The sequence below is a fragment of the Myxocyprinus asiaticus genome, chromosome 31 (assembly GCF_019703515.2).
Source record: "Myxocyprinus asiaticus isolate MX2 ecotype Aquarium Trade chromosome 31, UBuf_Myxa_2, whole genome shotgun sequence".
Lineage (NCBI taxonomy): Eukaryota > Metazoa > Chordata > Actinopteri > Cypriniformes > Catostomidae > Myxocyprinus > Myxocyprinus asiaticus.
This window is the reverse complement of record NC_059374.1, coordinates 944,207-969,497: the sequence shown is the minus strand read 5'-3', so window position 1 is coordinate 969,497 and position 25,291 is coordinate 944,207. Positions and strand designations below refer to the sequence as shown.

The 25,291-nt window shown below is 43.0% G+C and overlaps 1 pseudogene; it reads right to left on the bottom strand.

The window, feature by feature from the left end:
• Positions 1-842: 842 nt before the first annotated feature.
• LOC127421787 (intraflagellar transport protein 80 homolog) overlaps positions 843-25,291 on the bottom strand; it is a 39,749-nt pseudogene continuing 15,300 nt past the window's right edge.

Below are 25,291 nucleotides of genomic sequence, written 5' to 3'. Positions count from 1 at the left end.
CTCAACTCCTCAACAAGAGACTCATTCAAAAGCACTACTTTGATGCTAGAAGTCAGCCATTACAACCATCGGTGGAGGGTCAAGTTGTCAGAAGGCAGACCCCAAAAGTATACGACAGACTAGGCACAGTGACGGGGGTGAACAAGGACATAACCCTAGAGGATGTGAACTTTCAGGACATAACCCCACCTGAATCGGACATTGCTCCCCCTATAGTATGCACTCCACAGCAAACCCGCACAAAAATATAAACTGTACCTACTCACACACCAAGTTACACTGCACACTCCCCCACTAAAGTCAACAAAACTCCTTACAAAACACGTTGAGATCGCATCTGTAAGCCAAATCCAAAGTATAATCAGTGAATTTTAAGTGGCTGTGAGGTGAAATGTAGTAACCTGTTCTAATTGCCTGAGGTATGTGTAATATGCTTATACTTTCCATAACCATATTATGTTCTTTATTGCTGTTTGTTAAGATTATTTGTAATCTGTCATTAATTCAGTCATACACTTTGGTGAGTGTATTGTTGTGATAAGGTTCTGTGTTTATACAAGTTGACTGTTCCAGTGCTAGCATCTTTCAACATGCTTGTTTTATCTTTCTGTAAGAAACACAAGCTAAAGGAAAGGGATGTAGATCATGTGAGTGAATGATCTTGTATATACATTTCTACCATTGTGTTTGGACACTTGTTACGAGTTTACGTAATATACGTGCTTACGCTCATGTGATGCCTAGTGCGTGGTTGCTGTACATGTCACAGTGTGCGTGTCACATGTAATGCTCTCTGCATGTTTAATAAATGACCAGTTCTTACTACATGGTGCTTGACAACATTATCTACAAGCGTCAAATAGACATATAGAGTCACAACCTCAGCTAATGCACTTGTATGGCTCTGTAGATAGATACGGCTCAATGTACAGAGCAGTACGAGTGCAAAGCAGGTGCGTTTTTACTCACAGACCGGTCTCAAGCTCTTAAACGCACACCTCTGATTATTGCAATGCTGCGAGAACCAGTGAGAAGCAAGGCACGAGATGCGGAAACCATTTGAGTTCGGCACAGAATTCTACATCACCACCCTTGAATTTACTATAGTAACACTAACTGTACTTTAGGCAGAAATAGAGTCATAATAAATATCATCATAACACTACTTCAGCTCTATTAAATTGGTCATAGGCTACATTAGGGGAGTGAGGGAATATAATTCATTTGTTACAACTTTTAAACGTTTATATTTTTTATTGATTTTTTACATGTGTTTAGAGTAGGTCTAGTGTTTATAATTACAAAAATAACAATTGTTTTATAGAAATCATGTTACATCTAACCACAGGAGTGAAGAAGATCCATGCTTTCATGTGTTTACTATGGTCTTGTTACAAGTACCACTGTTAAAACTATAAAAATAAATAAATACATACTGTGGCAGCGGGGTCGTGGTTGAGCATTCGTCCGGAGAGAGAGAAAGCGGTAAGGATGCATACACCTGAGCCTGATAATGACTAAAACCTGTTTCCAATTGCAGTAAGCATCGGGGAGAGCGATAAAGAGCGGCCACGCCAGAGACCAGGGAAGGGAGCTACCAGTTAGAAAGAGACGGAATTGAGTTGTGATTTTGATCTTATGAGTCTTGTGCTGAAAAGCCATTTTGGAGTTTGTTTAATTAAAAGTCCTACCTTTTGAGTTGAAATCCTACATTTCCCATTGCCTCCTTTCCCACCAAACGAACCTCTTCACACTTAAATTTTCATAAGGGCAAATGCAAAATACAAAATGTTTTTTAGATGACATAGAAATGCAGAAATCCTAAAAAATAAAAAATAAAATAAAAAAAACTGATTCAAATATTTTTGTTTGTGTGTAAGTAAATATAACTGGTTTTGTTTGCCTTCATAAATTCCTAAAGATGGCTCATAATGACTGGGGTAAGGGAATAAAGTAGGGGGGCGTTCATCAAAAAAAGGTTGAGAACCACTGTTTTAAGCCATAAAAATGCCACATTTTAGGATGCTGTATCAAGTCAAATGTAGTTTGAAACTTCCAAAAGTGTGTTTCGACACCCCTGCATTCTGCTGCATCCTATTGTTGCCCGTAGAGATGGAGTTGCATTGACTGCCCCCTGCTGACTGGGACTCGCAAAAATATTAAGGTCTGTGTATGTGTCACTGCAGAGGTCACTGTGTGCCAGTTCTCATTGAAAGATGTGTGTGTACCTGCTGTCTTTGGTGCTGATAGTTTTGGGCAGCAGGTCTTTGTCTACAAACACCACACTGGGGTAATACCACACTGTCAGCTGATGATCCTGAACACCACACAGTATGATAGCACAGTCGTTCCAGGCCAAAGTGTGAACCATCGTACCAATTACTACTGATTTAACACACCTCCATACATACGCTGGTGGCCAAAAGTTTGGAATAATGTACAGATTTTGCTGTTTTGGAAGGAAATTGGTACTTTAATTCACCAAAGTGGCATTCAACTAATCACAAAGTATAGTCAGGACATTACTGATGTAAAAAAAACAGCACCATCACTATTTTAAAAAGTCATTTTTGATCAAATCTAGACAGCAGCCATCACTCCAACACCTTATCCTTGAGTAATCATGCTAAATTGATCATTTGGTACTAGAAAATCACTTGCCATTATATCAAACACAGTTGAAAGATATTTGGTTTGTTAAATGAAGCTTAACATTGTCTTTGTGTTTGTTTTTGAGTTGCCACAGTATGCAATAGACTGGCATGTCTTAAGGTCAGTATTAGATCAAAAATGGCAAAAAAGAAACAGCTTTCTCTAGAAACTCATCAGTCAGTCATTGTTTTGAGGAATGAAGGCTATACAATGCTTGAAATTGTCAAAAAACCGAATATTTCATACAAAGATTTACACTACAGTCTTCAAAGACAAAGGACAACTGGCTCTAACAAGGACAGAAAGAGATGTGGAAGACCAGATGTACAACTAAACAAGAGGATAAGTACATCAGAGTCTCTAATTTGAGAAATAGACACCTCACATGTCCTCAGCTGACAGCTTCATTGAATTCTACTCGCTCAACACCAGTTTCATGTACAACAGTAAAGAGAAGACTCAGGGGTGCAGGCCTTATGGGAAGAATTGCAAAGAAAAAGCCACTTTTGAAACAGAAAAACAAAAAGAAAAGGTTAGAGTGGGCAAAGAAACACAGACATTGGACAACAGATAATTGGAAAAGAGTGTTCTGGATCTTAACCCCATTGAGCTTTTGTGGGATCAGCTAGACTGTAAGGTGCGTGAGAAGTGCCCGACAAGACAGTCACATCTATGGCAAGTGCTACAGGAAGTGTGGGGTGAAATGTCACCTGAGTATCTGGACAAACTGACAGCTAGAATAACAAGAATCTGCAAAGCTGTCATTGCTGCACGTGGAGGATTTTTTGATGAGAACTCTTTGAAGTAGTTTAAGAAGTTCTGAAAATGTTTTTCAAATTGTAATAGTAATTTTTCACGTTATTATTGTCCTGACTATACATTGTGATCAGTTGAATGCCACTTTGGTGAATAAAAGTATCAATTTCTTTCCATAAGAGCAAAATCTGTACATTATTCCAAACTTTTGGCCACCAGTGTATAAATCAGAATTCACTCACATTTACACTGTATCATCATGAATATCACAGTGTTTAGCAGCAGCTTCCAGATCTTATAAACACTGTGAGCTCACCAGCTTCCTCACAGAGGTCAAGTAGAGGTCACGATTCTAATCGATCAATGCGAGCTGTCTGTCATGAGATGATCCACACTGATCTAGCGTGATCAACACTACCTTGATCTGAAAACACACACACAGAGACAGATTTTTTTTTTAAACATTTTTGAGTTATAAACAAACATTCAGCCACACATATTTATATAATAAATGCAAAATGCTTAAATGCTGTAAAAGCAAAAAACAAAAGCCAATATATATATATTATGTATGTGTTAGCAGTACTCATTAAATACTTTTTAGTGCCCTTTTGTTATCCTTCTGCCCCTGCTGAGGTTTTGTCCCATTCATTTCTTTATTAGGGATTTAATAAAATCCTTCATAAAAGAGTTTAAGCCATGAACCAAACCAACCAGCTCCAACATTACAAATTTTGATTTGAAGCAAAAAAGTATTTAAAAATCAGACAAAAAAAACAAAGATACAAGACTGTGTACTTTCATGATTGCATGAACTAAAATCCCATGAATCATTGCGAATGATGTAATCCAGTTACCAAAAAAATATAAAATCATTGTTGATAAGTGTAGAAACAATCGCTCTCATTCGCTAACTGTGCGTACACACGTATTTCTGAGTAAAATCTGTGTACGAAAGTTTTCAAACTTTTTCAAGATTTTTTATTCAGAAACTACAGATACACAAAAGTCACATTCAAAAATCAAAATAGAATACATATATATATATATATATATATATGTGGCACGAGTGCAAGCTGCAAGGCCATCATCTGTGGTCAGCGACTGCTATCGGGCCCATGAATAATATCTAAGGTAGTGTTGGGTTCGAGTCCACCTTAGTCGAGTCCGAGTCAAGTCCAAGTCTTTAAACTCCTTGCCTTTCCAGCCAACCCTGCTGTTGAACACAATATCACCGTGCAGCTAGGTGCAACTACAGTAATGCCTTCCAAAACGGTCAGAAATCTAGGGGTAACCATCGACAACAGACTCAATTTCACAGACCACATCTCAAAGACCGCAAGATCATGTAGATTTACACTCTACAATATCAGGAAGATAAGACCCTTCCTCTCTGAACATGCCACACAACTGCTTGTCCAGTCACTTGTCATATCTAGACTGGACTACTGTAACGCTCTCATTGCAGGCCTCCCTGCATGTGCAATTAGACCCCTGCAAATGATCCAGAATACAGCAGCACGTCTGGTCTTCAACTAACCAAAGAGAGCACATGTTACACCACTCCTCATCTCTCTCCACTGGCTGCCGGTTGATGCACGTATCAAATTCAAGGCTCTGATGCTGGCATACAGAACAGTCACTGGGTCTGCTCCAGCATACCTAAAATCATTTATGCAGAGCTACGCGCCCACTAGAAGCCTGCGGTCTGCTAAGGAACGTTGCCTTGTTGTACCAACACAAAGAGGCACCAAAATACTTTCCTGGACTTTCAGCTTCATCGTACCACGTTGGTGGAACGACCTTCCCAACTCCATCCATGAAGCTGACTCACTCTCTGTCTTCAAAAAACGACTAAAAACACATCTTTTCCATGAGCACTTAACCAGTCACTTAAAATAAAATAAAATAAAATAAAAAAAAAATGTCCTTGTTGCACTTTATTCTGTTTTGAATACTATTATGATGCTAGTGATACTTTGTAATACAGCACTTTTTCATACCGCTGTCTCCTTAAGATGATTCGCTTATGTTTTCCTCTTTTGTAAGTCGCTTTGGTTAAAAGCATCTGCCAAATGAATAAATGTAAATGTAAATTTAGGCTTATTTTAACCTTCACAACTAAGAAAAAACAATTGTCAATATAAATGTAACAAAAGCACCTCTATATTTTATGATTAGTATCCTGCTGAACAAACTTCAAAGTGGTTTCAGAATGAAAGCATATGCTTTAGTTGTATAAAGACAAAACTGTCCTTCAACACACTTCTTTTTGTGTTCTGTGACTTTTTCAATGATTTGTTGATTTTTCCCCTCCACTCAAACATACACCAAAGAAAGTGAAAGCTGCAGTCAGAGTTATTATTATTTCAAATTTTAATTTAGTTTTTTTAAATTAAAATAGTTTAATATTTATATGCTACAGTACTACACTTCACACTTTTCAGTCCTCCTGCTGTGTCCAGGTGCCTTGGGCTGACATTTCTTTTCACATTATATTTAGTATGGATAATAGGTGAATAGAAACTTCTCCCCTCACTTGTGTTCTTCATTGTATTTTCTGTCTTTTTTGCCATTGAAACGCAAGTGCCAGCTTTAAGGTAATACACAGAGGTTGCACTACAAATATGTGATGGACTGAGGACGTATGGTCACCCTATGTTACGTTATTTGTTTGTTTGCTTGTTTTTCATCGCATCACAAATGCCATGGACTCTGAAAAATATCCCAAGTCTGAAAGGTTCGAGTCCGAGTCAAGTCTGAGTAAAAATGCATCATAGTCTGTAACAAGTCCAAGTCCATTAAAATTGGACTCGTGACTTGGACTCGAGTACCCCAACTCTAGTATGATGTGCGAGGAAGGGCAGCCGGTGGAGTTTCTGGTGCCCACCATAGGGAGTTGGTGCCCTACGCAGACTGCGTAATATACGTATAGGGAGCAGCGATACTGCAGTGCTTGAATGGTGTGCAATTTATGTCATAGTACCGGCAGATACTCATGCGTACCAGCTGCTCTTATAAGGTGCCGGTACGGTTTCCTGTTCATTAAATGATATGGAGAAGTGGCGTAGGGAGAGAACTGCCACTTATAACTTTCCAGGTCAAGCACTGCCTTATGGAGCATGATGAGGCACAGATCCTGCACAAGCAGTGCTATAAGCACGCTCAGTTCATCTACAATTGTACATATTATAAAATCATTCTAGATTATAATGATGCACTGCACTGTTTTATAATGTGATGGTTTTTAGTCTTTTGCATCAGTGACATCTTTCTCTATACATTTACATCTGTGGGTGCTGAAAGCCCTTAAATGGAGGTGGTTTGGCCATATCTTATGCAAAAAACTAACTTCGGGCACACACTCCTTCATTAAGAATAATCTGGATTCATTAACATTGGAACTAAAGTAAGAAAAAATAAAAAATCTGGCAGAAATTTTGCATGAGAACTTTTCTGTGCACATACACTACCGGTAAAAAGTTTTGAAACACTTGACTGAAATGTTTCACATGATCTTAAAAATCTTTTGATCTGAAGGTGTATGCTTAAATGTTTGAAATGAGATTTGTAGACAAAAATATAATTGTGCCAACATATTAATTTATTTCATTATAAAACTCAAATTTAATTTAAAAAAAAAGGTTTTTGAAATTGATGACTTGGACCAAATAATAAATAAAAGCAGCCAATAAGTGCCCAACATAGATGGGAACTCCTTCAATACTGTTTAAAAAGCATCCCAGGGTGATACCTCAAGAAGTTGGTTGAGAAAATGTCAAGAGTACATGTCTGCAAATTCTAGACAAAGGGTGACTACTTTGAAGATGCTAAAATATAACACAGTTTTGATTTATTTTGGATTTTGTTTAGTCACAACATAATTCCCATAGTTCCATTAATGTTATTCCATAGTTTTGATGACTTTACTATTATTCTAAAATGTGAAGAAAAAAACATTATTATAAAGAACGAGTAAGTGTTTCAAAACTTTTGACCAGTAGTGTAAGTATGTGAAATGCATGCAATTATTAGTGAAAGAGACCCAAGATAATTAAAGTTTATTGCAAATATTTAGATACTGTATATACAAATATATAAGTCATTTGAGAGTGAATCAATTGTGTCATTCACAGTGCATCATGGGAGTGGGCGTAGCTACAGAGCTCTTTTGATGCGCTTTGTTTACTGCAATTCTCTGATTGGTGGATTGTTTCTTTTCAGGATTATGGGTAGTGTAGTTATTCTTGTCAAGAGAAGCATATACCATCGATAAACAACCTCAGAGCTCACAATAGGTCTGTCTCTAAAAGTTTATAAGTTGTTGTTAAAAATCATTTAGTCTATGGGGAAAATTAATGTGACTTTTTCCCTTCCAGCAGCAGACTGCTGCACTCTATTGATTCCAATAGTCATGTTGACAAGCTAATAACACAACAGTCTAATTAGAATAAAAATACACAGCACACACAATTGTAGAGTAAAATAGACTATTATAATGAGATTTAACTCTTTATCATCTATATTTTTCTGTATTGAAAGTGTGTGTGTGTGTATGTCGAGTGTAACCTGGCTGTCATGCTTACAAAAACTAACTGTGTCTTAAGTGTGCAGCACACGCACGTTAACAGCATCATCAATATGTCAATATATGATGCGTATGAATGTGTTTGTGTAAATACCTTGTGAATGAAAGGTTTGCCATCACCGATGGTTTTTCCTGTGAGCACCTCAAACAGAGAGATGACACAAAGTCAATACATGGACATAACAGATTGAGTACATGAAACAGACATATCTGACCACAAAACTACAACAGGAAAACCATAAATCATTATAATACAATTATTACACATCTCTCTAGAATACTTGATTGTGATTGGTCAGTGATGGCATTCGGCAGTCGGTGTATTTGTATTTGTATTTGTATTTGTAAAACTACTTTACACTCAAATAATCCTTACGTATGTCCATTTATTGATTTATTTGGCAAGTGTTTTGTGTCGGGTTCCTGATAACCTTGAGTTTATTTTGTGATAATGTCCCCTCTGTGTTAATGTATGTCCACACCTCATTCATCAGTGGTGTCTCGTATGGCAATGGTGTCGTTGCTCAGAGAGATGGACTGTGAGTTCAGGATGTCTGTTCTCATGCTGGGACTCTTGGGAGACGACACCAGACACTCCTCATACGAGTACACATACACCTCTGCCCCATCTACCAACAGGAAATACCTGCAGCAAAACAAACAACACACTGAAACATCAACAATGAACCCTTTCCATGATAGCTGGAATCAAACTGAAAGCCAGGAGCAGTTCTAATAGGTGGCCAAATCTGCAGTCTCTCTCTTCCAGCTGTTGAGAAACTTTGTCTAATCAAATGCTTTCTAGAACTAGAACATCCCTCCCCTTACATCTGTTCAGCGCACATGTCAAAATGATGCCTTCACAGGGCACTTCAAAGGGAGCACCATCCATGCTGTAGGGTCGTTCCAAACAGAATTTCCATCAAGAATGACATAAAAAGTGAGTTGTGAATGACCATTATCGACTTTCATCACTCTGAAGTTCTCATAGTGAAGGGTAATTGTCTTCGAAGGCAATAGGGCATAAAGACGATCCCTTCTGAATGAAACGCTGGAGCTGGATGTGAAGAAATGGGTCGAAGTTTATACACATTTTAATGCAGGCGTTTTTCTGAGGTTTCTTGGAATGTACAGCGCCAGTAACTGTTCTTTATTCTTTATATTTAGTGCACTGTGATTCAATACATTAATACAGTATATTGTAAAGTTTTACTTGCTTGTTTCTTATTCATCTGCATTGAACGGCTCCAGCCTCTTTATGGTCCCTGACCATCTAAAATAAAATATTATTTACCAATACCATATGTATGAAATGACTGATATAAATTTTATTTGTTATAACTTTTGACGGTTGCATCAAAATCAGATGGTAAAGACCATGACGTGCTGTGTTCGTTTGTGGGATGGTTATGTAGTAGCGTCATTCGGTTCTCAGGTCAGTGGAAAAGTGTGCTGTTATGGAGATAGCTTCTCAGTTTCTTCGCCTGAACACCAGCTGGGTTGAGCCATTGTCCATGTCCCGCCTCAACTTCCTGTCTCAGTAGGAAATATGTCAATGTACCAAAGAAAACTTCACGGGAACTTTGAAGACAGTACAGTAAAGGATGTTGGTATAGTCACCTCTCTGCCTGCAGTATAAGACTGACTGTTCCCTCCTTTAGCTCAACGATCAGTGGAATATTCCAAGTTTTCACACTGAAACACAAAAGTATAAATGACATGAGTGACAGTGAGTGATATATGACTGATGTGTGTGAGAGTGAATGAACAGCACCTGTAGATGTAACTGCACTGCACTGCAGAGGGGTGGTGACCACCAGATTAGCATGAGCCAAAGACGCTTTAATCACTCGATCCCTGAACTCCACAACATGCACTGCATCATTTATGCACCTACACAAACAACTCAGGCATTTTTGTGTGTGTGTGTGCTATCTAGTTCTATTCCACAGTAAAAGGCTGTTATTTCATTTAATGTATTGAATGCACGTGCTGTGTGCATCAAAATAAAGGGGCAGCACTCTACTCTGTCTGTGGTACATGTTCAGAACAGATTTAACGTGATTCACCCGATCGCTCTCTTTAAATGTTCCAGCAATGTGATGTGTCGTGACTGACACTGATAACATACATGTGTGTGTGTGTACCTGCACAGTGCATCTCTTAGTGAGAGTGATCTTAAAGTTCCTCCAATCCCAGCGCTGCTCTACGACATGAACGAACAACACGTGTCCATTTCCACACGCTCTTGCCAGCTGAGTGCCATCAGCAGACCACACCAGACTGAACACACTGCCTGTGCTTGACTTCTCCAGAGAGTACGGCCACTACACAGACAAAGAGAGAGACAGCATGACTACAGACAGAGATATTCCAAAGATAGTAGGGTTTCTGGTCAGTTTTATGACATTTTCACTGACCAGCCAATGATTTGATGTATTGTGTGTGTCGTGATGTGTCAGGTTTGAATGTGGAAGTGCACATGAGATTTGAGAGCTGCTGCAAAGTAATTAATGAATTCAGTTTCAGTCTCTTCATCACACAGATCTATCAAACGACTTCAGAAGTGCACAAGTTATATGAATTTATGAAATTTATGTTTATGATTACAGTGTTTTTTGTTGTTTTTGTAGCTTGACAGCTCCTGGTCACTATGGGCTTTTATTGGATCATCTTCATTGGCTGTGAGTTCAGTAGTGCAGTGTGAATGTCATCAACAGAATTATGGACGAAATTTGGACTCATTTTGTCAACGATAATGAAGACGAAGCAAAAAAGACACATCATGATGATTTTAATTAAAACATACTGTTTATGAAAATATGACGAAAAAAATAATAATGCAAGATATTAACAATAGAGTTCGACCAATATCTAAGGTGGTGGAAAAGGCTGATAACCGATTAATTGACCGATAGTGTATTTTTATTTTTATTGATTTATAGAATGTTACGTTTTTTTCTTACAATGACAGGCACAGACACAGAGACTACAAGAGTCTAAATTGAATAAAATCCCAGATGCAGTTTATTGTACAACCAAAACCCTAATAATGACCAGAAAAAAATAACGCAGAACTTATAAACCAGTAATTAAACAAGCCTGAAACACACCAGGGACTCTTATTTTGAAATGACTAAGACTGGGTTCTGATGAAGTGCTCTATATTTAAGTATTTACCAAATTAAGCTTTTTATAGCCTATATATTTACCAGATGAAGTTTAATGAAGTATAAGGACAATCAAACCATTCTAACTGTAGTATCCTTCAGCACTGGCCACAGAGGAACACAGAGGAATAAAAAAAACAAATCAGCAACTATCAGCATACATTTTTGCTGATAACTGATTTTTGTGAAAGTTCAAAAATGCAACTATTGCCACCGATTAATCGGTCTCCCTTTTAACAGTGCACAAACACTGTTTTTTATTTCTTTTTTTAAAGAAAGAAAAATCTAGAAATCCTTTATATGTGAGATTAATCAGCTATATCCCACTGATTCTTGAGATAAGGGACAAGTTTTTGTATTTTAATCCTAAATTAATTTGAAATGGATATATTTGTAGAAAAAGGTCTCAGCTAATGAACCATGTAAAGGAAAAGGTTTTTATAAAAACACTTTTTTCTGAAAATTGACATTTATTCACTTTTTAACTTACATCTTACTGTAATATCTGTCAACTCTGTCAGACACACTAAAAGCATGCTATTTTAATTTGATCCATCCAACAAGTGTGTAAAATCTTTAATTATCTAATAATGCTGTTCATTAAAGGAGTTAAGTTATAAAATACATGCTATAATTTTATTTCTGTTTTCATACTATTCTAAAAATTGAGTTGACAAAATTGAATATTTTTCCATCTTAACCGTATGTTGTACAATTGAGACATGTAGTTCCCTATCTGTCACTCACTCGAAGTTGTGTCGATGTAGTGACACTAGGGGTCGCCCTTAGGAATTGGCGAGTGGAATTTACATGCCACTCCCTCAGATATACGGGTATAAAAGGAGCTGGCTCGCAACCGCTCATTCAGGTTTTCTCTTCGGAGCCGAGCGGTTGTGTTCAGCGAGCTGAATCCTCTGCCGTTCCATTCACCTCTAAGGAAGCTGTTGGATTTATTGCGCATTACAGCGGCTTCTCCCCCTCGTGCACCGGTGGAGTGCAGAGAACGCCCCTGGGCACTTCGACAGTCTAAAAGATATATATTCTTGCGATAAATGAATATATTTTCCCTACTAAAAGAGTGGCACTGACGGAGAGTGTCTTTTTAAAGATGCCTTTCCGTCTGTGTTTATTTCCTGGTTGCGGTCGTTACCTCTCCACTTCCGATGGCCACGATCGCTGTCTTACATGCTTGGGCGCTGCCCACACGGAGACAGCATTCGTGGATGGGTCATGTTCTCACTGCGAGAGCATGACCATGGCAACGTTGCGGTCGCGGCTTTCCGTCGTTAGAGGGAAAGCCACCCCAGTGGCTCACGGCCTCGGTCCTTCTACCTACGGGTTTGAGGCCGCGTCGGTTAGCACTGGGGGTGATTTGGGGACCCCAATGGGAGCCACTCTGCCGGGTATCTCCCCACGGACCTCCCATTCCCCAGTACACTCGTTTGCCCCAGTCGAGTTCTGGGATGAGACCGCCGGCTCATCTCAGGGATGAGTGGATGAGCTCTCGATTGAAGCATCGGAGAGTGGGCTGGTCCGGTCTGACACAGAGGACTCGACTGGGCTCCCACCTTCGGGTGCGGTCACCCAGTCACAGGCTGACGCGGACCCTGTCTCCGAGCTCCTCCGCTCTCACTACCCTCGACGGTGGGGCTGCCAGGTGGATAAGGCGGTTGCGGTGCACCTGTGCCCACAAAACACCGGCACCTGGTGGAACCGCCTGAGAGTCCCGTCCAGCACCTGTAGGTTTATGTCGTCTCATGTGACTAAGGCCTATGGTGCCCCTGGACAGGCTGCCTCTGCCCAGCACGCCATGGCTCTCCTGCAGGTGCACCAAGCCAAGGTGCTTAGAACTGCACGAGGGTAGTTCTGACCCGGGATTGATGCAGGAGCTGCGCTCGGTGACCTATATCACCCTCCGGGTGACGAAGGTCACGGCGTGGACTCTCGGGTAGGCGATGTCCACCCTGGTGGTCCAGGAGCACCACCTATGGCTCAACTTGGTCGAGATGAGGGAAGCTGACAAGGTACGGTTCCTTGACGACCCCGTCTCCCAGGTCGGCCTATTCGGCAACATCGACGAGGACTTTGCCCAGCAGTTCTCGGCAGTTAAGCAGACGGAGGCTATTCAGCATACCCTGCCCCGGCATAGAGCCACCCGCAGGAAGCAGATGCCCACCGTCTCACAGCCCACCGCCAAGAACCCAAGGAAGGCTTCTAGCCACCCCTGAGATGGGCGACCCATCCTGGGTCACACACCCGGTGTTTACGGCCATTGTTATTGTGATCACCAGACACCGCACATTTATGGCAGGCATGACGCTGCAGAGGTGGGCCCCCCGCCACTGCGCATCCAGCTGCGGCACAACACACCCACCTGTGCGGTTGTGACAGATTACAAGGACGGCTCCCTCCTCCCCTGTCGCTGACTGGTCCTATGGTTGGTACCCAGAGCCAGGTAAGTGCTTCGATGTCCCCAGACTCAGCACGGGTCCGAGCCCCCTCAATGTGGCTCCTCCGGCTCCGCCCCGCCGCGAGGCCCCACTCACCGGTACATCCGACACGACTGTCTCCTTGGTCCCCCTCGCCCGGAGCTTGGGGGTGTGGCTTGTGCTCCCCAACCCATCATGATGGCTGACCGGGACCGTCCGAATCAGCTATGCGATTCAGTTCGCCAGGCACACGCCTGGGTTCAGCGGCGTCCATTTTACCTCAAGTGTAGGAAGACCCTCCCTCCCCGGGTAGAGCCTGTCCCTCCAGCTGAGATGAAGAAGGGGTTCTACAGCCCCTACTTCATCGTACCAAGGAAAGGCAGTGGGTTGCGTCCAATCCCGGACCTGCGAGTTCTGAACCGGGCCTTGCACAGATTCCCGTTCAAGATGCTGATGCAGAAATGCATTTTAGCAAGCGTCCGGCATCAGGATTGGTTCGTGGCAGTAGACCTGAAGGACGCGTACTTCAATGTCTCGGTTTCTCCTTGGCACAGCCCCTTTCTTCGGTTCGCCTTCGAGGGCTGGCCACACCAGTACAAGGTCCTCCCCTTTGGTCAGTCCCTGTTGCCTCGCATCTTCACGGAAGTCACAGAGGCAGCCCTTGTCCCGCTAAGGGAAGTGGGCGTCCGCATCCTCAACTGTCTCAACGACTGGCTGGCTCTAGCTCACTCTCGAGACTTGTTGTGTGCTCACAAGGACCTGGTGCTCAGGCACCTCAGCAGGTTGGGGCTTCAGGTCAACTGGGGAAAGAGCAGCTCTTCCCGGTACAGAGCATCTCTTTTCTTGGGTTGGAGTTAGACTCAGTCTCTATGATGGCGTGCCTCACGAGCAAGCGTACGCAGTCAGTGCTGAACTGCCTGAAGTTGTTCAGGCAGAGCACGGCGGTCCCACTGAAGCTTTTTCAGAGGCTTCTGGGGCATATGGCGTCCTCGACAGAGGTTACGCCACTCGGGACGATGCACATGAGACCGCTTCAGCACTGGCATCAGACTCAAGTCGCGAGGTGTGCATGGTGCTGCAGCACACATCGTGTGGTCATCACGCCGATCTGCCGCTACCTGTTCAGCCCTTGGATGGCCTTGCATTCCTGCAGGCAGGAGTCCCCTTAGTGCAAGTACCCCAGGTGTGTTGTGGTTACGACAGATGCCTCCAAGCGTGGCTGGGGCGCCGTGTGCAACGGGCACGCAGCCGCAGGCTCTGGGACAGGGCCGCGAATGCGTTGGCATGTCAACTGCCTCGAGTTGCTCACAACGTTGCTCGCCCTGTGGAGGCTTCGGCCACTGATCCAGGGCAAGCACGTGTTGGTCAAGGTTGGACAACACAGCGCTGATAGCGTACAGTAGCTGCTAAGGTGGCTTGCGTTCACGTCGCATGTCGCAACTCGCCCGCCGCCTCCTCCTCTGGACTCAGCAGCGACTCAAGTCGTTGCAAGCCACTCACATCCCACACGACCTCGACAGCATGGCAGACATGCTGTCGCGACAGGTCACGCTCAAGGGTGGTCCAGCTGGTTTGGAGTTGATTCGGTCAAGCGCAGGTAAGCCTGTTCGCTTCCCAGTAATCCTCCCACTGCCCGCTCTGGTATGCCCTGACCGAGGCTTCCCTCGGCACAGATGCGCTGGCACACAGCTGGCCCCAGGGGCCACGCTAGTATGCGTTCCCCCCAGTGAGCCTACTTGCACAGACCCTGTGCAAGGTCAGGGAGGACGAGGAGCAGGTCAACTACCCTACTGGCCCACCCAGATTTGGGTCTCGGACCTCACACTCCTCGCGACAGCCCCTCCTTGGCGAGTTCCCCTGAGGAGGGTTCTCCTCTCTCAGGGACGGGGCACCATCTGGCACCCGTGTCCAGACCTCTGGAATGTTCATGTCTGGTCTAGAAAAAACTAATAAAAAAAATGGTTCCAATACTTCCTCTTCAAAATTCCATTTAAAACAGGTAATGCATAATAAAGCAAAAATGATCTCCATTCAGCAGTTTTCCAGAACTTACGATCAGTGATTCATCTCGGTGCCCCTGTGATCTCTACTGGTGGTTCAATAGCGAGTAACTCTTTATTTACAATACTGGTTTTTGTGCCTATGTACCAGTCTTTGTCATGGTGTTTACTGTCTAGCCAGAGAGAGGCAAGTTGCTTTGTTGTGCCAAGACAGACACTATGCTGGTACTCAGGAACAAATCCACTGATAATGTTAAATTTCTGAAGTTGCATCAGAAGTGATGGGCCTTTCACACCCATTACTGGTTCAACTGGTGTTCCCAAAATGGCGCATTCAAAATGTTCTGTCTCTGTCCTAAGTGGTGGTTCTGGTGTCTCCCAGGTGTATGGGCCACCACCAGTATGTAGACCAGAGTCACACCCATATTTTCCGTTGAACTGTTTGGTATTTCTGAGGAGGGGACGTGCAACAGAATCTGATGAGCAGATCAGAGAGTAGACTTTGTTTTCAGAGTCCCTCCATTTAATTCAGTTTTGTTCCAGGTCTTTGAGCTCTGACACAAATGATGTCAAAAATGTTTTCATATTTGGCTTATATGCACCAAACCATAAGCATGGCATACATATGTTACTTTGATGATCTTTTGGTACAAGCTCTATGATTTGACCCTGAATAGGCCATATCTGGTAGTTATTGCTCTCAAAAACTGGAAATCCATCACAGTTCCATATGATTTGTGATATACAGTGTGGAGCAGAATATCAGAAACTTAAACAGAGTAGAGAAATGGGGCATGATGACTTATCAATTACGTCATCATGCCCCGTTTCTCCACTCTGTTTAAGTTTCTGATATTCTGCTCCACACTGTATATCACAAATCATACCTGGAAGTGACTGTTGTCTATTTAAATGCATTGTAGGCTTCTCCAAAATGTCTACCAACTGAGTTGACAGAGAGAGCACAAGAAAATAAGAGCCAGCTCTTAGATTTGATTAAATGTCAAAATCATAACTGCAAAACAAACATTCATCTCTCTAGCTTTTAGGTAGCTTTCACACTTAATACAGTAAAAGTGTGGCTCATAATAGCCAAATTCTCCATATGCTTGATCAAAAATATATTTTGTTGTTGGTACAAAGCCAGGGAAATGTTCATTAAAAATTTCAATAAGATGGTTAAGAGCTACTCCATTCAGATTGTGCCTAAGCACAAATGACATGAGCAAGAGCAGGCTCTGTCCTTTTGTAAGGGAAGCACCAGGATAAATAAGATCATCATTACATGGCATCTGTGATAGAGGACAAACAAGTGATAAAAGTTATCTTCTCTTTACAGTACAAATTTAAAAAAAATTGTGCCAATAAAAAATTGTCAGATCAAAGTTCGTTGTCTCTGATATTAAGGAAATATACTTTTAATTTTTCTTATTTACCTTCAAGTCATTTTCATGTCTAGTTTCACTTGGAGATCCTCTTTGGTCCTCTCTCCACTCTTCCTCCTGTCCTCTCTGCTCTTCAGCACTTTCCATCTCATCTCTTTCCTTCTGTCCCCTTTCTTTTCCAGATTCTTCTCGGTTTTCCTCTCTCCATGCTCTACCCTGGCTGACACTTTCTCCTGCTCTCTCCTCTTCTCCACAGTTCTCTACCTCTTCCTCTCTAAAACCTTGTTCTCCCTCCAGGTTCCCTTTCTCTCCTTGGCTGCTGACCACATGTCCTTCAGTAGAATGAGTCTGTGAGAATTTTTTTCTAAAAATCTTTTGAAAAAGGCATACTGTCATATCTGTCCTTACCTCTTTTCAAGACATTCCTTCTGTAGGCAGATGTTCTAGGAAGAAAACTATCCAATTTAATAAATCTCTTGTAGCCTTTGCAATATTTATTATGTGGCTGCAATAAATACAAACAAAATCCTAATTATAAAAACAACCAAAGATAGAACAATTTACTGAAATCAAAAGTGTAACTTGTTGCTTAGACTAGGGCTACTATAAAGTTTGCCCATTATTTTATTTATTTATTTATTTTGTTTATAATGCTTTGTCATTTAAAATGTAGCCTTGGAACGCCTGTACCAAAAACTTTGGAGCTTTAGCTCTATTTTTTTTTTTTGTTTTTTTTTTTTTTAATTAGTCTACTCCAAACACTTAACAAATATTCTAATGTTATCTTTTTACCTGTTGATTGTGTAGTTGTCTGTACTTTGTTGTTTTGGGCACAGCCAATTCTGTGTCATTCAAATTTATATAATTCTTGAGGCTACGTTTGTATGCCATGAGTGCCTGTCCTAGGTCAGAAGGATTCCTCTTTCATGTGAACTCAGTACAAAATGAACCGACAAAATTTACTAATGAGTTGTTGCTGCCCTGTTAGTTTATCCTTGCCAATAGGAAGCTTTCATCACCAGCTCACACGCTAGTGTCATATCTAACTAATTAAGTTTAAATAATTCGTGCATTTTCACTTTGCAAGCTGCTTGTTCAAACTTATACTAAGCTCTAAGCTGTCTCTGATGGAGAAATTCAAATTTGCCCTATTTTATATGACTGACAAGAAAGTGAAAGTCTACAACATTTCTGTTATTAAAGATAAAAGGATGGGTCAGTTTGCCCAAGTGACCAGTCGGCCTGACCTTGACAGTGATGAAGGCTGGATTGAAATCAACTGTCCCAGCACAAAAGGACCAAAGACAGATGCTGCTAAAGTACTACTGTTTGGAGGTTTACACATGTTGTTTCTTTAGGTGGTTGGTAGGTAGTTGGCCTGTTCAAAATGTGATGTACATCTTTATTTTGTCAGAAACATATAAAGATATGGTGGAGATAAAAAATGCCTTTCAAAAAGGAAAAGACATATGGAGTACTGATAAAAGAGGGCAGCAAATGAAGAAGAGAAGTGGATCACCAGATGCCATGACATCCACTGTACACAGTATGGAGTTGTGCAGGCCAGTAAATAAGATTGGGCTGCAATAAATTATCATGCCTGACATAGCCTACTATTGATTTCAAGAAAGAGGGAGTTGAGATCAAAGTTCCTAACTGTTTTTTACAATCCTTAAGCTACATCAAAATGTAGTGGCTAGCCAGTGGGACAAAAAACATTTTGAACCCTATATATTTCAAAAGTGTGTCCTTTTTGCACAATGCATGCGTTTTTTGTCTTTGTCTGAGACCAAGAGTGCAAGGCTTTCCCAGGCAGCAAAAGTTCAAGTTGCAGAGGACCTTAAGGCTACTCTTATTAAAGAAAGGGCCTTGAAAGTCACACACCCTTTGAATAAAACAAAAATGGACTTGGCTGAGCAGGGAGGTTAACAAAGTGACAATGTAAGTTTCTTAAAATGATTTTGTAAAGTTATCTTTATACTTAAATGTTAACTTTTTTCCCCTAATGTATTTTTACTGTTATTGTGCAATTATAGGTAGACAGTGCAATGGTCCCTGTCCATATGTCTTATTTTGTTTAAAATGAGTCAAATTTGATGGTATCCTTGTCTTGTATTTAAATGCTAGTTATTTCAGAATGATGGGGAGGGTGAAAGCCCAGAAATAAATCCATTATTACACCCCATTATGGTGCAGCTTAATGAATCTGTCATTGAAGCTCTTAAGAGTAGGTGGACCTGTAAGATTTTATTTAGAGGAGTGCAAGTAAATAAACTGTCATTTGTCTATCCATTGTAGTCTTGTTCTAATACATTATCTTTTTCACAACAAATTCAACTAGAGTTGCCAGCGTTGGTGAAGTCTGTGAAGGAATGTATTGCATTTATTCAAGGTGGCTCTGAAACCATTCACAGAAGAACATCAGTGTCTTCCACCCCTGGAACCTCATCATTGCCAGACAGTGAGATAGAAATGGTATTGTGATGAAGATTGAATGCTGATTTGAAGGATAAAAAGAAAAGCATTTTAGAGTAAATAAAACATTTTGTCATTTACTTCTGTGGGTTCTTATTAGTTTTACCTATAGTTCCTGTTTTTGGCTCTGAAAGAAAGTGCTTATACTGCAATAAAGAAACCGATGTAATGGGCCTTGAAAAGGGTAAAAAGGGGTATGTGCAGACAATGCACACACTAGGATGCTCACCCCAAAGACCATGTATCTTTTGAATGCTATATGTATATATCATGTGATCAGATTGTCTAGACTTTTTAAAATGCTTACAGTAAAATAACAGGTATGATCAGCTTAGGTCATAAACCAATCACAATGAGGACGCGTGCTTAATACTGCTATTTTGGAACTAACTACAAAGTATAAAATTGTGCTTATTCATTTATTTGGGGAGACTCTAATGATGACCAGGGCTCCCGGCCGATGTCAAATAAAATATCCTCAGTGACTGCTATTTTTATACTGTCTGAATCCTTTCCCTGTTTGTTAATGTTATTAAATGTCATTTCACCCTTCTTTAAGAATGTACGTTTGTCTATGCCACATAACTTGTTTGCTAAAAGTCTTTTGTTTTATTTGTTGTTCTTTTTTTAGGTTCCTCTAGCTGACAGTAAAATCTTGGTCCCAAAAAAAGCCTACCAGCGGCTAAACAGAACAAGAATGAGCATCTTTGCTGAGCTTGCTGTTTCAGTCTTCTCAAAGGAACCTCTAAAAGAATCTACTCTCACAGGAAAGTCTCGGCCAGGTGACCCACCAAAAAAAAAAAGTTACCTTATTTGATTGCTGCAATACCAACATAGTTACTTCTAACATCTATAATGTGTGTAGTGAGGTGCATTGTTGACTTTAATTTGAAGCCCTTTCATTAAACCCCTGTTCTGGTAAAGATTATCAGTTGACTACGAGTATTTTTAAAGGTTGTGCTAAGGGTGTGTTGAAATAGTATTATGTGACTTTCTTTGGTGTAAACCAATGCAAATGTTGTCTGTGTGGTATAAACGGAAACATATCATTTGTTTTTGCTCTCAGATGCTGTTATGGCAGAATTTCCGAACACAACTCCAGCGGATGTGTGGAATTACCTACGACGTAAATGTAATAATGAACAATTTGCAGATAAAAGAAAGATTTAGATTGTGAATGACCAATGGCCAATTAATGACCAATTTCTTTTTTTATTTTTTTCTGATTTAAATGTACAATAAAATGTACTTGAGCACTGCATTGCTTGCATATTAAATGGATGTTTTCTACTGGTTGAGCACAATTTGTTAACAGTAAATGTGTTTTGAGTCATAAAAACTATTACTGTAGTTTTTAAAACGACTACTTTTACCATTTCTGTAATGTAAGCATATTTTAAGTATTAGCTATAGTCATTTAAAAATGGTGAAAGAAATTGAAAGAAAAACACACTAGAAACATTGACAGAATTTTATATATATTTAGTATATTCTTTTTACACTCTTCCCATTATGGAAAGAAGTGTAACAATTTAAAGTGCATTAACAACACATTTAAGTATACTCAATAAAGTGTATTTAAGTGTACTATTTTTTCACTAGGGCGCAGAGACTTAAACATTGTTTGTTTGAAATATATATAAAAATATAAATATTACCAGACCATGTGAAAGGGGTCCTCAGAGTTACAGCTGACCATGACATTGTCTGATTTATTCAGGATTATAAAATAAATCTGACAGAGTTACCATAAAGTGAGGACACAGCTTTGATAGGCATTTTTAATGAAAATATAATTTAAAGTTTACTTTATGTATTGTTTGATATCTTACAGATCCCTATACCTTTCATTTGATATGTATATATATATATATATATTACATTTTTAAACACTTTGTTTGACAGTTTAGCATTGTGACCTCTTGCAGAGGACAGGTTAAGTTACATGTGCTTCCAAGTATAGAGCATGCATTTTTAAAAATTCTAAGGAAATTATTTAAAAATATAAGTAATAAATGCCCTGATAATACACATTTCCTTTAGATTGAACTTTTTCAGTATTTTTATTATTATGGATTTCTTGATTTTTTAAATAAAGATGACTTTTGTATGTAAGACATGTTTTGTCTCTCATCATCTACAACATAAAGGTAACAGAACTTACTTCTGCACACAAAATGAAGCAAATGAACAGGTGAACTTGAACTTGTCAGAATGAGTAACTTGTGTTGTGAATACACTGTTTGCTTAATAACGTGCCACACGTAACGTAATATCCTAAACTGTCTCACTGAGTCACTTCTAAAAGTAGCTCATATGTCAGTATATTCATTATATGCGTTTATTTTAGGAACTCAGGTTATACACGACAGTTCCCTATCTGTCACTCACTCGACGTTGGTGTCGATGTAGTGACACTAGGGGTCACTCTTGGGAGCCCGAGACACCTCTGGTCTTTGATAAAAGGCCAATGAAAATTGGCGAGTGGTATTTGCATGCCACTCCCCCGAACATACGGGTATAAAAGGAGCTGGTATGCAACCACTCATTCAGATTTTCTCTTCGGAGCCGAACGGTCATGCTCATTGAGCTGAATACTACTGTTCATTCACCTGCTGGATCTGACGGCGCATTTCAGCGGCTTCTCCCTCCTCTGCACTGGTGCACTGCAGAGAATGCCCCTGGGCGCTTCGGCAGAAAAACTAGAGAGTATATTTTCTGAAAGAGCATTTTTCCCCTCTAAAAGAGTATATATTTCTCTAAAAGAGCGCACACACGGAACGTCTTTTTAAAGACGCGTCTTTTTAAAGATGCTTTTCCGATTGTGTGTTATTCCTGGTTGTGCTCGTTATCTCTCGCCTTCTAACGGTCACGATCACTGTCTTTCGTGTCTGGGCACTGCTCACGCGGAGACAGCGTTCGTGGATGGTCACATTCTCATTGCGAGAATGTGTCCATGGCAACGTTGCGGTCGCGGCTTGCCTTCGTAAGGAAGCTAGCCACCCCAGAGGCTCCCGCCTCAGTCCTTTTACCCACGGGTTTGAGGCCAGCGCGGCTAGCGCTGGGGGCGATTTGGGGACCCCAATGGGACCGCCTCCGCCGGGTATCCCCCCGCGGACCTCCCATTCCCCAGCACGCTCGTCTGCCCCGATCGGGCTTCCGGGTGAGTCCGCCGGCTCGTCTCACGGCGAGTTCGACCTCTTATTCGGAGCCCGCGAAAGTGATGAGCTCTCGAGCGCAGCATCGGAGAACGGGCTCGTCCAGTCGGAAGCCTCGGCTGGGCTCCTCCCTTCGGGGTCGATCGCCCAGTCACAGGCTGACGCGGAGATGACGACATGCTTTCCCGGACAGCCGCGAGCGTCGGTTAGAGTGGATTTCACCGCTCTTCCCTGAACCCTCGCGGCTCAGTGATTGGTTCCTGGGCTCGCGGCGCCGCTCAAAGCCACGCCCCGCCCCGTTCCTTTCTTCCCGGAAGTGCATGAAGAGCTGACAAGGTCGTGGGAGGCACCTTTTACTGCCCGGTCCCGATCTTTTCAGCTTCCCCGCTCTCACTACCCTCGATGGTGGGGCGGCCAAGGGTTATTCGGCAATCCCCCGGTGGATAAAGGCGCTCGCGGTGCACCTATGCCCGCAGAGCGCCGCCACCTGGCGTGGGTGCCCAAAGCCCCTGTCCAAGGCCTGTAGGTTTACGTCGTCTCTGACGGTCAAAGCCTACGGCGCTGCTGGACAAGCCACCTCCGCCCTGCACGCCATGGCTCTCCTGCAAGTCCGCCAAGGAGCTAAAGGAACTGCACGAGGGTAGTTCCACCCTGGGATTGATGCAGGAACTGCGCTCGGCGACCGACCTCGCTCTCCGAGCGACGGAGGTCACGGCGCGGTCTCCCGGGCGGACGATGGCCACACTAGTGGTCCAGGAGCGCCACCTTTGGCTCAACCTGGTCGAGATGGGTGAGGCCGACAGGACACGATTCCTTGCTGCCCCCATTTTCCAGGCGGGCCTATTCGGCGACACCGAGGACTTTGCCCAGCAGTTCTCGATGGTAGAGCAGTAGATGGATGCTAGCCGGCTTGTCCTGCCCCGGCGTGGCTCAAGATCCCCCCATCTACTCATCGCCGAGGGCGTCCCCCTGCGGTGACTGCACCAGCTCCGCCGCAGCCCGCCCCTCCGGCCCGGCCCCGGCGTGGAGCCCACCGCAGGAAGCCGACGCCACCCGTCTCACAGCCGGCACCGAAGAACCCACGGAGGTCTTCGAAGCGCCCCTGAGACGGGCGACCCAGGGACAACGAAACCCGCTGCTCTGGAGCTGTTAAGCAGATCTTCTCTTTGTTACCTTTTGCATTTAATTGCGCTGCATGCCCAAGTGGCTGCAGTACTCAAGAGCTCCGCTAGAGTGGTTTCCATGTTCCCTGGGTCACATATTCGGTGTGTACGGCTGGCATCACGACCACCGTCCACCACTCCATTTGGCAGGTTGGCGCTCCAGTGGCGATCTCCCGCCCTGAGCGCTCAGCTGTGGCACAAATCCGCCCCCGATGTGACAGTCTCCACGGGTCATGAGGACAGGCCTCTTCCTCCCCCGTCCCAGGCTGTTCCGGGGGTGGTCACAAGGAGCCAGGTAAGTGCTTCGATGTCCTTGGACTCAGCACGGCCACGATGTGGTGTGGCACCTCAAGCTCCGCCCCGCCGCGAGGCCCCACCCGCCGGTACATCCGATGACGTTGTCCCTTTGGTCCTCCTTGCGCGGAACTCGGACGCATGGCTTGCGCTTTCCAGTCCGTCGCGAGGGCTGGTCCAGACCGTCCGACTCGGCTGCACGATTCACTTCGCTGGGCATCCGCCCAGGTCCAGCGGTGTCCACTTCACCTTGGTGAAAGATGGAAACGCTGCTACCTTGCGCGGAGATCGCTACCCTCCTACGGAAGGACGCGATAGAACCTGTCCCTCCGGCCGAGATGAAGAAGGGGTTTTACAGCCCCTACTTCATTGTACCGAAAAAAGGTGGTGGGTTGCGGCCAATCTTGGACCTGCGAGTACTGAACCGGGCCTTACACAGACTCCCGTTCAAGATGCTGACGCAAAGACGCATTCTAGCAAGCGTCCGGCATCAAGATTGGTTCGCGGCGGTAGACCCGAAGGATGCGTACTTTCACGTCTCGATCCTTCCTCGACACGGACCCTTCCTGCGGTTTGCGTTCGAGGGTCAGGCGTATCGGTACAAGTCCTCCCTTTCGGCCTGTCCCTGTCTCCTTGCATCTTTACGAAGATCGCAGAGGCTGCCCTTGCCCCGTTAAGGGAGGTGGGCATTCGCATGCTCAACTATCTCGACGACTGGCTAATCCTAGCTCACTCTCGAGACGGGTTATGCGCACACAGGGACCTGGTGCTCTCACACCTCAGCCGACTAGGGCTTCGGGTCAGCTGGGAAAAGAGCAAGCTCCTCCCGGTTCAGAGCATCTCTTTTCTCGGTTTGGAGTTGGACTCAGTCTCCTTGACGGCGCACCTTACGAACGAGCGCGCCCAGTCGGTGCTGGCCTGTTTGAAGGCGTTCAAACAGAAAACAGCGATTCCACTGAAACATTTTCAGAGGCTCCTGGGGCATATGGCGTCCTCGGCGGTGGCCACCCCGCTCGGGTTGATGCATATGAGGCCGCTTCAGCAGTGGCTCCAGACTCGAGTCCCGAGATGGGCATGGCGCCACGGGACACACCGCGTGGCCATTACGTCGGTCTGTCACCGTCTTTTCAGCCCTTGGACCGACCTCTCGTTTCCACGAGCAGGTGTTCCGCTAGAACTGGTCTCCAGGCGCGTCGTGGTCACGACAGACGCCTCCAAAAC